Source organism: Anabrus simplex, chromosome 1 (genome assembly GCF_040414725.1).
Source record: "Anabrus simplex isolate iqAnaSimp1 chromosome 1, ASM4041472v1, whole genome shotgun sequence".
NCBI lineage: Eukaryota > Metazoa > Arthropoda > Insecta > Orthoptera > Tettigoniidae > Anabrus > Anabrus simplex.
Window position 1 is genome coordinate 687,122,890 of NC_090265.1, and position 14,837 is coordinate 687,137,726.

At 37.6% G+C, this 14,837-nt stretch overlaps 1 protein-coding gene across 1 annotated transcript in view; it reads right to left on the reverse strand.

Moving 5' to 3' along the window:
* Positions 1–14,837, reverse strand: part of Mms19 (MMS19 nucleotide excision repair protein) — a 187,216-nt gene that overhangs the window by 118,190 nt on the left and 54,189 nt on the right. The window lies entirely within an intron of this gene.

The window sequence follows — 14,837 nt, forward strand, 5'->3', positions numbered from 1 at the left end:
GATGTATGTGATAGGATATCCCACTGGAACATCAAGCGATATGTTTTCACTCAACGATTAGGATATCCCTTTAACACTTTGAAGATGAGTGCCGTATGTTGATGGTAATGTTCCATGGAGGACGAGCGAAGTTGAGTTCTAATGCTTATATATCCACTTCAATGTACTACAAATATTAGCAGCATGCTAGAACACATTCCGCAGAGCTTGTAGTTCATTAAGCAAATACCAGGTAGCAGCACATTATCGGAACCTAATTCTATTATGATGCCAAGTTGGTATTACCGAGGCAGCTTCATAGCCGCATGGTCTCACGTGACTGACAACTAGAGCAAATTTCTACAATATTATTAACGTATTTTCATCATTTCTCAATGAATGATTAGTATGTACAGCCAAAACTGGTTAGGACATTTTTGTGGGGACTGAAAAAAAAGTAAACATTATACAGAAGGAACATACTGAAATGAAAAATAAAAATTTCGCTGTTAAACTTAAGGTTAGGTTTGAATGTAAAAATAATTATGATGAAAACAAAGAAACAAGTGCTTAAATTATAATTAATGAAATAAATAAATAATACATTTTAAGAACACCAACATAGTAAAACATCAAGAAGAAACGTTCTTAGAAACACGAATTACATACATTGCAGCCGTCTTTCACAATATTATGTTTAAAGTTGTTACAGGAAAGTCCAACATCTGGGTGATTTGCATACGTTTCATGTGTGGTTAAGGATCCACTTCCTCAATAAACTTTAATTTTTCATCATCTATAAACTGTCCAGCTTTCTTCTTCTCCATAACTGAATGTCATGCAAACCACTATGTGCAAGTATAGTAGGCCTAGGCCTAATTTTTGTACTTTGTTACACAATTCACTTAAGAACGTAAAATTAAGCGCAAACATGTCAGCCATATACGTAAGTACAGTAGGCCTAATTTACGTACGTTGTTACATACGTAAGTACAGTATGCCTAATTTACATACGTTGTTACAAAAGTCACTCAGGCCTCTTTCAGACGGCGTGGGAATAAAACGCGCCCGTGTGTATGGACGGGTGTGCGGTACCCGCTTCCGCTGACTCTTGCACACACAGCGGGTCGAGCGGTGCAAAAGTCCCCGCGCTTTCCAGCGGATCCTTTTCAATACACTTTTCATTCTGGGTAATAAATATGGACCACATCATAGTCTTCGTTTACCTTCTACACTTAAGAAAATACAAAAATAGTTCAAGCATGCTGTATCCTTCAAATTTCGTTAGAGAAGGAGATGGGTACAATTTTGAGGATACTCTCTCAATAAGGGGTCTAAAATAACATCACGCTTTCCCAAACATGAGACCACTGGTATTTCTGCCATTAGAGTTATTAAGTTCTCAATGTCTATTTCGGGTTTCATAACAACCGCTGCAAATCACACAGGAAACGAAAAAAAGCACACGAATGACTTTTAAATTGAAAATGAAAAGTATTAAATGAGTGAGAGCAGGCCTACTTTTGTTTATCGTCTAAATCCATTTCTACTTATAGGTACACTAGTGGGTTCTAATACAGGTCGCAGTACTGATGTCGCGAGCACAGCCGATCTGCTGTGTATGACGACATGCACCAAAACTAATGTCAAATAACAAATAACTGTGGGCGTGGGACCACGTCTCACCATGGACTGCCCGCTCAAACATTTCTCCTGCGCGCTGTTACTCTCCGCCTCCGCATTATCAGAAAGATTCTGTTTGAACAATCAGTTCTTGGTTTCGGCCTAAGCAGACCGGCGGCTACGTATTGAAGCGGGTCAAATCCTCAGGTCTGAAAGAGGCCTCACAAACGTAAAATTAAGCACCCACACATCACAGTAAATAGAGTCAATACTGTGTGTTAAATTTTTTTCTTATATACATTTCACATTTACATTATATCTAGTACGTTTCGAGAATCTGCACATACTCTTCTTCAGCTAATTAGGTTAAAATTTGTGTATTACAATAACACCTAATGAAAATGGGGGCCCTCTTTAAGAAAGCTAAAACTATGACATATTAAAAATTGGTGGATAGTGGCATGGAATTAAATTCCATCTTGTCATTTCAATATAAACACAGTATGATGATGTCTATATGGATAAAATGTCGTGCAATGAGCACTGTTGCAATGTGATGGCACTGTGTCCTTGGTGATCCAATACTCCCTTATAAAATTCAAGTAGGATGAAATTAAGAATACTATAAAATGATGAAAAACCAAGCTGTCAAGCCGATACCCCTCAGTTAATAGGTGTTTATGCAGCCAGGTTGATATGAACTTTCTAAGGTCTGTAAGAAGGAAAGCTAAAATGAAAACTGTAAGTGCAAGAGTGTAACAAACAAAATGAGAATACAACGCGAACAAAATGATTAAAACTTACCAATGTTACAAGTGGTGCACAAAGCTTTCATGTGACTGTCAGGGTAGAAGCAACTGAAGTTGTTCGATGACTGATTGCGGATTGCAGTGGGAGGTGCGGCGGATGGAAGGAAGGGTGGAGAGTGCCGTCTAAGGGTTGTTACCGTCATGTTTCCTCCCTTACGTGCTTTCCCTCATTCTCTTTTTCCCCTCATTCTAGAATATTGGGTCACCAATTTAAACAACTGATTATCCACTGTCATGTGTTCATTAAGGCTATTATCACTATCAAATTTTTGTAACTTGTAAATTTCTAACTTCTCAAGGACATTCATTTGTTTACCTTTATTTGACGGGTGTAATAATACCATTTCCCGTTCAATATTAGTGAAATGATGATTGTTTTCATACATATGTTTGCACATGGCAGAGTATCTGGAATAGCATTGTGCATTCACATGCTCTTTATAAAGTACCAACACACTTCTTCCCGACTGTCCTACATAATTTTTTTCTCAGTCTTGACATGACAGTTTAAATACTCCTAACTTACTGAAAATATTATTGGTGTTTACGCCATTCAAAATGAATAAGATTTTATTATTATTATTATCATCTTCTCTAAAGTATACGTGGATATTGCGTTTCCTAAAGAGTTCAGCTAAGCCGTATGATTGTTTATTGATATAAGTGAATGTAGCAAAATTCTTTTCTTTCCTACCTACAAGTCAAGTGTTTGGTTTATTTATGCCGTTACTCTTTATCCTATTGACATAGCTCTTAGGGTAACCATTTCTTCTGGCAATATCGTGGATGATGTTTAATCTCTTTATTATATTTTCATCTAGTGGTATATTTACTGCTCTGTTGATCATGCTATAAAATGCCGCTTGCTTGTGTTCTCCCGGGTGATTCGAGTCTTTCCTGATTATAACATTTGTATGTGTAGGTGTTCTGAATACTTGGTAAACCAGATTTTTATTAACTCTAGTTACTGTTACGTCTAGATAATTCAGACTTTTATTATCCTCTGATTTGATTTAACAGTATATGTTTATATTATTTAACTGGTCTAACAACTCATTTGGTTTGAGCTCCTGTTCATTAATGATAACGAACGTATCATCAACAAACCTTAACCATAAATCTAATCCTCTTATTTTGCTTACTATTTTATTAGATTCCATATGGTCCATATATATCCCCGGCAAGGATACCGTATGCTGGTGATCCCATGGCCAACCCTTTAACTTGTTTGTACACTTTGTTACTAAAAGTAAAAAAGTTGTTTTCTAATGTGAACGTTAATAAGTTGATGAATTCAGCTATTTCTACTTTACTCAATGGGCTGTATGTGTTTAAGTTATCCTTAACAATGCCGATAGTCTCCGTAATGGGATGTTCGAGTACATATCCTTAACATCAAAGCTATGGATAATATTATGTTCTGATAAACTTACATTTTTTGTCCTATTACACAAATCTATAGTACTGCGGAGACTAGTATCTACATTAAATCTGTAATATTTCTTTAAAAACGTGTGTATAAATTTGGCCGTTTTATATGTAGGACTAATTCTAAAGTTTACGACCGGTCTAGTGGGTATGCCTTGTTTATGTACCTTAGGCATTGCCCTCAATTTAGGTAAACCTGGGTTCATGTTTACAAATCATTTTGCTTCTTTCAACTCCATCAAATAGATAGTATTGGTTAAAATTTGCTTAAATTTATTTTGCATAGTGTTGGTGGGGTCCTCTTTTATCTGACGAAACTTATCTCCTTTTTAAAAAAAAAATCACTTGTTTTACTAATGTAATCTTTTCTATTAATGAAAACTACAGTATTACCCTTATCAGCCTTCGTAACAATTATGTTGTTATCTTTGATCTTCTTGTTAATCATTCGGAGATTATTATTCGTTTTGACATCTGTGATAGTCTTGTGTTCCATTATTTTACAAATTTTCTTTTTGGCCTCAAACCTCATAGTCTCCTGTTGATCTGCAGGGACCTCTGCAATTGCTACTTCAGATTCCGCTATCAGTTTCACTAATTCCCTATTTTTAATGGTCTTACCCGTGTGTGGCCAGTAATGTTTAGGACCTTTACTTAAGATCTCAACTTCATCATTGTTGAAATCAACATTGGTCAGGTTTTTAAATGGCGGATAAAATGTGTGTGTTGTTGTGTGTGTTACATTGTTGCACATTTCGCCTCTGGTAATGCGTTTGTCCTCAATGAACTTCTGGTATTTTCTATCTAAAACTTCTCGTTTTTGTTTAGTATTGTAAATATGAGAGGTCAATGTTAAACTGAGCCTCCTCCCACTCCATAACCGAAATTTGACTAGTGATAAGTAAATGCAATTCATAAAGTGTGTTGTTCATCTTCGTTTTTTTTTAAGGTTTAAAAACCTAATTTCACCTTTAATCCAAATGTGATTTACTTTCCGCTGTGTTCTCATCTCGTGGTGCTGCATTCTACCCCTCTTTTGTACTGAATTCAAATGTTTGGGTATGACATTACCTTTAATACATTTCTTTAGAAAGTTCAGTACGGACCCAATACTGGCCATTATGGTCAAGATTGACAGCAATACCAACACATCAGATGCAAAGAGAATAAGACTGGCTTGGGACTGATGCTCTCTGCAGCTGTAAGCCAACATGCAACCGCACTCCGGGCCCTTGAAATTAAGTTCTTTACCAAATCCTTACCCAAGCTAGTTGTCGCTGGCCTGCCACGCGCGCAACATGGCCATGAACGCTAATTTACATTTCTTATGGTGGGAGTTACGAACGTACTAAAGAGTGACGTAAATGTGGTATCCAAGTTTCTTTAGCATGTATTTAATAGGACACGTCCTGGGACTTAGGAATAATGGTGTAATAACCAGGGAAACGCGCTATAGAGCGTTCCAACCTTAAATTGCAGTACAGTGTAGATGGAGCGCGCTGTTGCGAAATCGACTCGTGAAGATCACGCTCGAGTGTGACTCAAACAGGGCGTCACAGTTCCACATTTTTCGTTTGTAATTTTATAATTTTAAGTTCATTTGTTCATAAATTAATATTCGTAGGATGGTAAAATAAATACAACATACCTTAATCACTGGCGTTGCTCTGAGACATTAGACGTACACCTTCTAACATTTCTGCAAGGCCTGATGTTCCCGTTTTGGATGAAACGGGTTTGGGAGATGAACTTGAGGATGATCCGGACGATGAAGAAAGGCATATTAAAAACTTTTCATCGTCGACATCGTCCTGTAATTCGTCTGCTTTCCATAAAACTCTTTCATTTTTCTTTACTTCGTTCACGTAATTTGCCCAATTGTCTTATGCTTTTATGGCATAAAAATTTTAGTTCAGCATTTGGAACAAAACCATGTTCATTACCCGCGTAGACTAAGGCAAATCACAGTCCTCGGCTTTTCGGTGGCCTAAGTCCCGAACTCACCCCTTCAAAAGCGGCCTGCCATGCACTTTTTACTGTCGTATCCTTCCATTCTTTTGTCACTGTCTGCCCAATATTTACCCACGATTCATCTGTGTAAATTATAGCTTTATTTTGTGCCCTCAAACGTTTTATCTCCCTGAGATATCTGTGCCTCCAATTAATAATTTCATCAGTTTCAGTGAAAACTGCTTTATTACCCCGTCTTAAATAACGGAAGCCTATATCATGTAAGAAGCGATACAACGTAGTTTTGGAAAATCGTGGCAAAGAATCTTCTCCATTTACGCGACTCAAAATCACGTTCATTGTCGGTGGTATGTTAGCAAATAAAAGAGAGTGAACCGCCCGACGCATCCACTTCTAACAATTTCATCATATTTAATTTTTCTGTCGTCCTTCTCTTTTTTTTTTTTTCTCCGAGAGTTTGCAAAGGACCATGTGTGTGTTCCTTCCTTATAGCGTAGACTGTTCTTTCGGAACAACCTGTAGCTTTAGCTGTTTCACTGATTGCGCTGCTCATATTCATAGTCTTTAAAAAATAATCCAGAACACTCATTATAATATTGCGTTCTTTTCCCCTGAGTTTACCTACGGAACGTTTCTTTTTAATTTGAGGATCCATTATACATCCTTCTGCGCTTTTTCTTCGAACTAAGAACTATACATTCGAGCATGAACTGACAACTACACAGACTACACAAACACAATCCACTTGTCCTCAAGAACTATACATTTATCACTGATCTTGTCCGGCTCCATGGCTAAATGGTTAGCGTGCTGGCCTTTGGTCCAGAGGGCCCTGGGTTCGATTCCCGGCCGGGTAAGGGACTTTAACCTGCATTGGTTAATTCCAATGGCTCGGGGGCTGGGTGTGTGTGTGCCGTCTTCAGCATTAGAATTCATCACAGGTAGGGGCCCCATTCTTATAGACGCGCAGGTCGCCTATGCGGCGTCAACACTGGAAAGACCTGCACTCGGCCTCTTCGGAGGCCACACGCCATTAAATATTATATATCACTGATCTTTATTTAATCAATCTTATAATACTGATTAAATGAACACCACTGCACACGGCTGCCAGTATATTTAAAAGCTCAGCCAGCCGAGTCACTCCTGAAACGTAAACAAACTAGACGTTCTCCCTGTCATAAATTAAGAGATAACAAGATAGGGACTTGAGGTACGATTTAAAAATCGGAACTACTGAGCCATAAATTTTCATTGTATTATTATTATTATTATTATTGTACCGGGCGGTACACCTCCATGCCGCTAATTTAAAATTTGCGCCAATTGAAACTCCTCTGCTGGAGGAAGTCTGAACTTTATCTACGGAATTAATTTTCAAGTTTCTCTGAAGATGTCACTACTGGGAAATTTTGTAGTTTCTGAACTGGGTCGTTTTCGACGCATTTTTGTTTCCCTATTGTAAGAAGTGTGAACTTTCTCTTCTAGAGGACACTACTGAAGATCAACAATAGTGCACCCTAGTGCGAAGTGAAAGAACTGTTTTTTTTTGGAGAAAATTTTTATTTCAAAAGTTTGTTTCTTGTTAAATTTCTTTCTGTTATTGTTTTTAAGTTGGCTGTATACCCCTTTCTTTCCCCTTGTTTTGTATTTAGCCAATCCCGAATTTTAAAAATTAATTTCTAACCAATCAGGTGTATCTTCTCCAAAGGGGATATGTTGCTGTACCCTAGCCAATAAAGTGATTGTGGGCGGGTGTTTTCTTACCTGAAACGCCTCTAACTTTCCGCGAGAGTATATAAACTGCTGATTTTTGGGTCTCTGCGCCACTTCTGTTCCATCTTTCAGTGTGTAAAATACATAGCAGGGGGCGGGAAGCGCCTCTTTCTCCGGCAGCGGTCAACAACAAGGTAATGGCCGATTAATAACTTCTTTCTTTGCTAGCTCAGCAGTTTAACTCTCGGGGCGGGTCCGAAGCTTTTCCATAATGTAACCTTCCTTAAAATGTAAAGACCCTTGGTATCTATTCTATCTTTAAACTGCATATCAGGTAGAGAGTGCTTAACCCTCTCGAAGTCCCACTCATATTGTTTTGAGGTGAACTTATTTTTTTCTCAACCTATTCTTCTTTAACGTAATGTAAATTGTTTCTTTCTTAAGTCACCTCTTTAGTATGGGATTAGCCCTTGTATTAACGGCCTAGTGCCAAGTAGGTTTTAAACAAAGCGTATTAGGAGCGCAAGTTCGCCTCCTCTCAAATTGTTATTTTAGAGGTCATGTAATTAATCTTTTTCTCACTTAATAGACCTCAGTAGGTTGGGTATTTTACCCCTGTGTCTATGTCCAGAGAGGACAACTTGAAGGTGGAGTTTGGTGTGGCCTTTGAGAGGCTTAAAGTTTGAGAGCGAGCGGCTCTTTCTTGAAAATTGAGTGTTGTATGCCACGAGGAGGATTTTCTGTGTAATTTGGAGCAAGTGCTCCTGAGCATGAATGGGGTTTTCTGCCCCTCTGTTAAAATTTATTTTGAAGTAAGGTTGGGCTGATTGCCCAAGCATTGTGAAGTCGGGGCGCGAAGCCCAAATCCAGTAAATATTGTAATTACATTTTGTTGACTTGCTACTCTGTACCTAACATGCTTGTTATTTCTTTATTTTGAAAAGAAAATATAACCTTGTTAATTTTACATGAACTCTAATTTCGTAGCTTGAGACCCGTTCACACCCGCACCTTCTTTCACCTCTAACTACCGCAAAAACTCGGTAACACATACTACTGACGAAATGAGCACTGCACTGCATGCGACTGTCTGGAAATGTTAAAAGCGCATGTTTGGAAGATCACTACCAGTACTTCAGCCAGCCAGCCAGACAGCCAGCCGAGTCACGCGCGAAACCAAAATTCAAGGAGATATTCTTTGTGTCAGAAATTAATAACTAAGCAAGATAGAAACTTCGGGATTGTTTTAAAAATAACTTCCATATCCGAGGACCATTTGCCTCGCTTTGACCCCCCATGCAAATTCAATAGGAAAGACGCTGGCCAGCGACTGACTTTTTCGTGCCTACACATAAAATTCACTGAACATGACTGAAAATAAACGCATATACTGCATTTTGTTATCATTTAAATTTAAAAATAAACTTATCTACATCGAGCTGAAATCTTTCTTTACCAGCAGTGAAAAAATTAGGAAAATAATGAATATAAAATAGGGGGTTATGACATGATAAGTTCTATGCAATGAAGATTTTGCATTTGGCGAAACTTTCATTATATTACAATTTTCACACTCAATTATTTTTTACATTTTTTTTTTTTGTTAACGGCATCAAATGCGCCTTGAAATTTTGTACATAACACAATATTCACCCATTTTAACCGATAACATTCTGATTCACGGATATTTGGCAAACCCGCTGCATTAGAGTAGGACAGCGCTACCCGCAAAACATGGGAGAAGGAAAGAGACGGAATTATCCCATTACTGCTGTACTGCAATTTAAGGTTGGAACGCTCTATAGAGAGGGATGTCTTAACCAGTTTTGACTGTATGTTGTGTTTTATAAATGCATCATGGTGTATGTGAATATGTAACTTTTCCTGTTTGTAATATGCATTGTGAAAATTTAAGAAAATGAAAGTAGAATAAGGGTTTTTTAAATTTATTTACAAAAGTTAGTGGTTTTGCTCCAATTCTGAAAAACAAAGGTATGTATGTGTAGCACAAACTTTCCTGAATCCAAAATAGGTTTGTGACTGTAAGTAAGGTTATCAGTTATTTTTGTATAAAAATGTGAAAATGCACTAAAATGATCAGTCCACAATGCAAGACCTAACTTCACCTGCTCAGTCTTCATTGTGTTAAGAATTAACTCTACTAGTTCAGCATTAATTTCGATGTCATTACAACCTTGGATTAAAATAGAAGACTACAGCTATACACAGAAGCCTTGTACAATCAACTATTGTCAACCAGACACACAAATCTGACATGCACATTTTATTTTTTTATATGTTCAATCAGAAAACAACAGTGAAGATGTTCAGTGGACTATTTAAAGTGTGGTTGTCACATTATTTTAATTAGACATCAAGATTTTAAGCCAACATATAATATTATGGACTATACACATAACTTATAGAATCATTAAACCATTGTTTGTACATACTCCCTTGTCCATTGTATTCTTCTCTTATAGGATTTTCAAAGTCCCATTTGACTCTTTTAAATGGATATTTCAATAATTATATTTCAGGATAGCTATGTTTTAGTCTTGGTTGCATTATTTAAATCTTGTTTGATTTGCTGAAGATGATCATTACACTGTCCGAAGCTAGTCCAAAAAGCTTTTGAATGAGTTAATGCTAATTAGATGGGATTCTTTTTTCTGTAAATAAATGTAGTATGTCATTCCAGAGGGTCACCATGTTCCATCATCTGGAATGCCATACTGTACCTGAAAAGCTTCCAGTAATTCAATGGTTTACTAGCCACTGTCTTGGAAATGTTTGGTTTCCTCACGTAAATGAAATTCTAAGAAGGTACTGATCTGCTAGAACCGAGATTAAAAGTAGAGGCACCTGCATTTTGCAAAGTGCAAGATTGTTAAAAGTTGGCAAACTTTTACAAATTTGTCTCAAAAATGCAAAACTATTTATCTTTAACAGACGTACTGACTTTCAAAAGTATAAATTCAGGAGAAATTTGGCAGCGAATCGCGACATATTACGACAAATCACTGATGGAAGAACATGTACTAATTCATTATAATTCAATACATTAACAACTCTATTTGGCCTAATTTTTTTTTTTTTTAATTATTTATATGTGAACACTAAATACTAGACATACCTAAACTTTAGGAACATGTGACTTCTCATCCTTCAAGATGCTGAACACATTACGACTAATTGTTGTTCAACACACCCATAGCTGACTTAGCCTCTTCAGAAACTTGGAACTAAATTTATGCTCAAAGAAGCCTTGCAGAACTGATTTTAAGGTTAAAAGTTTCTCCAAAGTTTGTTCAGACAGCAAAGATCTGAACTATGTTTTTTGTCTTTGTGACTCTGCTAAAAATCCTTTCACATTCTGCATTGCTATGTGGAATTGATAAAATAGCAAGCATCACCTTGGACAGTCTGTCATATTTAAGTATTTAAGTGAAGCCTTCGAGACTCAGGCGGCAGTGCGCCGGCCTCTCACCGCTGGGTTCCGTTGTTCAAATCCCAGTCACTCCATGTGAGATTTGTGCTGGACAAAGCGGAGGCAGGACAGGTTTTTCTCTGGGTACTCCGGTTTTCCCTCTTCTTTCATTCCAGCAACACTCTCCACTATCATTTCATTTCATCTGTCAGTCATTAATCATTGCCCCAGGAGTGCGACAGGCTTCGGCAGCCGGCACAATTTCTATCCTCGCCGCAGGATAGGGGCTTCATTCATTCCATCCCTGACCCGGTCACTGACTGGAAAACAGGTTGTAGGTTTTTATTTTCATTTAAGTATACCAATGCCCACTGAACATCAATTCTTCCTTTTGCCAGGTCTGTTTCGTCGAGCTGAAAGTTACTGAACTGGGAGTGCAGTGTATCAGTTTATTTATCTAAATGTTCCATTTCACTTGTCAGAATGTTCGGAAACTTGTTAATAAAAAATCGAAGATTAGAAACTTATCCTGTACTTATAGCAGAAAAGTTAGGAACTTCTGCATTAATTAAAACTTCATCTTTGAACAGAAATTTGTGTACCATGTAGTCACATGATGAAGAGAAACACTTTCTAACAGACGTAAAGAATATGCACTTTTCCTCAGATTTTAAAGTGTTCACCAAGACAAACGCAGAGTTCCCTATCATCAGATCACAATCATCCTTTTGATTTGCTGGAATATGATTATTTACATCAAGGAGAGAGGAGGAGCTTTTATTAACGTGTGGTTTCAGAAATCTTGCCATCACATTCTTCAATAGTTCCTCCACAATTGACTTCAAGAAGTGGATGTACAGCATACTTGACTAAAGAACTATGTTTGGATTCTCAAAGATATCACAAAACTTGAGAGAAAAAGGCAAAAAGATTTATGTACATTTGATGAAAAGACTGAACAGTCCTTCTTCATCTAACAAAGCATGGCTCTGAGTGTCATCCGTAGTTTCATTTTTTTTTTGGGTGAAACTGATGACTGGGTTTTCCTTTTAACTGAGGAGTGTGATGAAATGATATGACAATGCTTCACCAAAACTGATGACTGGGTTTTCCTTTTAACTGAGGAGTGTGATGAAATGATATGACAATGCTTCACCGTTTGAGACAAACAAGACATCTTCCCTTAGTCTGTGCTTAGGAATTTTGTAAGTCTTCAAAGTTCCCATATGCAAATCCTTACTCATAATTTCGCTTCTGAAAAAAGTAACCAAAGGGTCCCACTGCAGTAAAACCCTATCTAAACACTTCCTTAGTGATAACTATCAAGTAGGCACATGCTTCAGAATTTTCCTGATCTTTGCGTTGTGTAAAGTCTGAAATTCTCTGAACTGTTCTTTCCTCTTTGCATTCCTTTCTACATAATAAACTATATCAATTATACTTTCATCTACATTTACAAGCAAGCACACCGCACCGTTCTCTGCAGCAAGATTAATTAGGTGACAAGAGCAGCCTACGATGATTATGTTACTATTTTCCTGCTTCAAACATCCTGCCACACCATTCTTTAATCCTACCATTACTGGAGCATTATTAGCACCAAGAGCTAGGCAGATTTTTAATGGAATGCGGAATTCCTGAAAAGTTGAGAGCAAAAGATTGACAATGTTAGCTCCAGTAGCATCCCTTTCTAAATTAGGCACAGAGAGTAGACAACTCTGAATTTCATTGAGTTCAGGCCTAAAAAAATCTTACAACAATAGGATACATTTTCAAATCACTTTTACTGCTACCATCAATAGCAACAGAAAATGCATTCACCTGCAAATAAGATACAATTTTCGCCCTTTCTTCCATGCACATTTCTGTAATGATAGCCGCTATTTTCATTCTAGCACACCCATATCGTTTAACCCCTCAGCGTCGCAGCCATTCAAATAGCTTCCTACCCTGAGGCTGGATGAGATTTCAACTACGCGCGACTGAAATACATCGATTCACTTAAAGCGTTACTACAAGTATAAGAGTAGCACGATTTTCACGAAATTTGGAATTCCTTATGACAGAACTATGTACATGCAGATAATTACATAATTGTTTCACATTTCCGTAGTAATTTAGTTCCGTGTGATAGAGTTCGAAGCACTCTTTGAGACAGGGACTCAAGTCACACTCCTGGAAGCAGTACACTGACGTCTTCTTTTCGCCATGTTTTGAACACAGGATACAATGTCTCTGAGGTTTGGATTTCCAACTCTTGGGTGCTAATTTCCTGATAAAATGTCTTTCCTGCAACCTTGGAACTGTATTATCTGATGCGCGCCGGCCTTGAATATTTCGTTCCCCTCCCAAGCGAGCGTATTTTGTAAACAAACCTTTCACCAGCTGAACTCGATAAGGTAATTGCTCAATATTTGCCTCTGTGGCCTGTGTGAGTATTATTAGAGAATTTAGCAATCAGAATTCACCGTTGAAAACTTCTCTTTGACCTGTATAATTATCTATAGTCTCTTACACGAAATTTCCAAGTACTGGTTCCTCCTCATCGTCACTCTCATCATTTACCACTGCTACATCATCTATTTCATTATCACTGCTGCTTATACTGTCACTACTACTTCTGACTAAACTTTCATCTGAATTATACAATATTTCAAGCACGTTACTGTCAGTCATACCATGGCTGAGCGCGGCACGTCACACAGACTGGTGAAGCTGCAGCGAGACCGAAAGCAACAGGACGAAACTGAACGAGGGAAATAACATTTATGACGAAACAAACCAACTCGATACATATTTCAGATGAAAGGTCGAGGCATCGTCTTTCAAACGAGATATATACCATGAACAACTGGTTCTCGTATCGTAAGACAAAAAGCAGCACTAACTGATGCCTACACAGAGCGCTCGTGGAGAGTTACGAAAATATTACAAGCTGAGAAATAAAGACAAATATAATAAATAAACCGCACTCCCAATGTACAAATAGAACAAAGAACATCACATGAAAAGACAAACTTCTCAGATCATCATTTCCTTATTTTATTCTGTGGGAAAGAGTGAAGCAAACAGACTTTTAAAAAAGCAAGAGATTAGTGCTCAGACTTATTTGACAAATAATTATCCTTGCACAAACAACTACATTATAACGATTTTTCAATTCTTATTTACAACGCTGATAAACCCGAAAATGTCTTCTTGGAAACAAAACAATTTGCATATCAATAACTCCAAAACCCTTCGAGCTATAGCCGTAAATGTGAAACCATGTATGGGTCTATACTACGTATAGAGGTCGGCGGCTACGGAAGAAAAGAGGGTCTATACCACGTATAGAGGTCGGCGCTGAGGGGTTAACGATTTCCGAATCAGGAAACATTTTGCGAAACAAAGGCTCCGCGTGGTCGGCGCAATTTACAGGCAGGTTATTTTCTACAATTAATGATGTACAGTAAATAAAGCTTCGGCATTCATCACAGGATTTACATCTTGGGTTTTACATGAAAAGTTCAGTTTCTGGTTTCTTTCTACACACTGGACACTCTTCTTATTTTTCGTTCGCACGTGTTTAAGTATATCGCACTTCCCGCCATCGTGCAACTGAAAAATCACACCTACATATGGTACACAATGTGAACGTTGGTCCCTTCCACGGAAACTCTTCCCTATAAGACCTTTTAAATATTGTGTCATATTTCTTTTTTGAAATTTTGTACAAAACAAATATTAACACATACAACCAAGAAGCACTACTACGTGACGCAACATGAGCACTTATGCAGGTCCTGCCCTAGGTAGACGTCTATGGCGTGCTATTTCTGAGGTTAGGTTACTCGCTTGCAACTTCCACTTTCTATTATTAAGTTATTTGAGTATTTGAC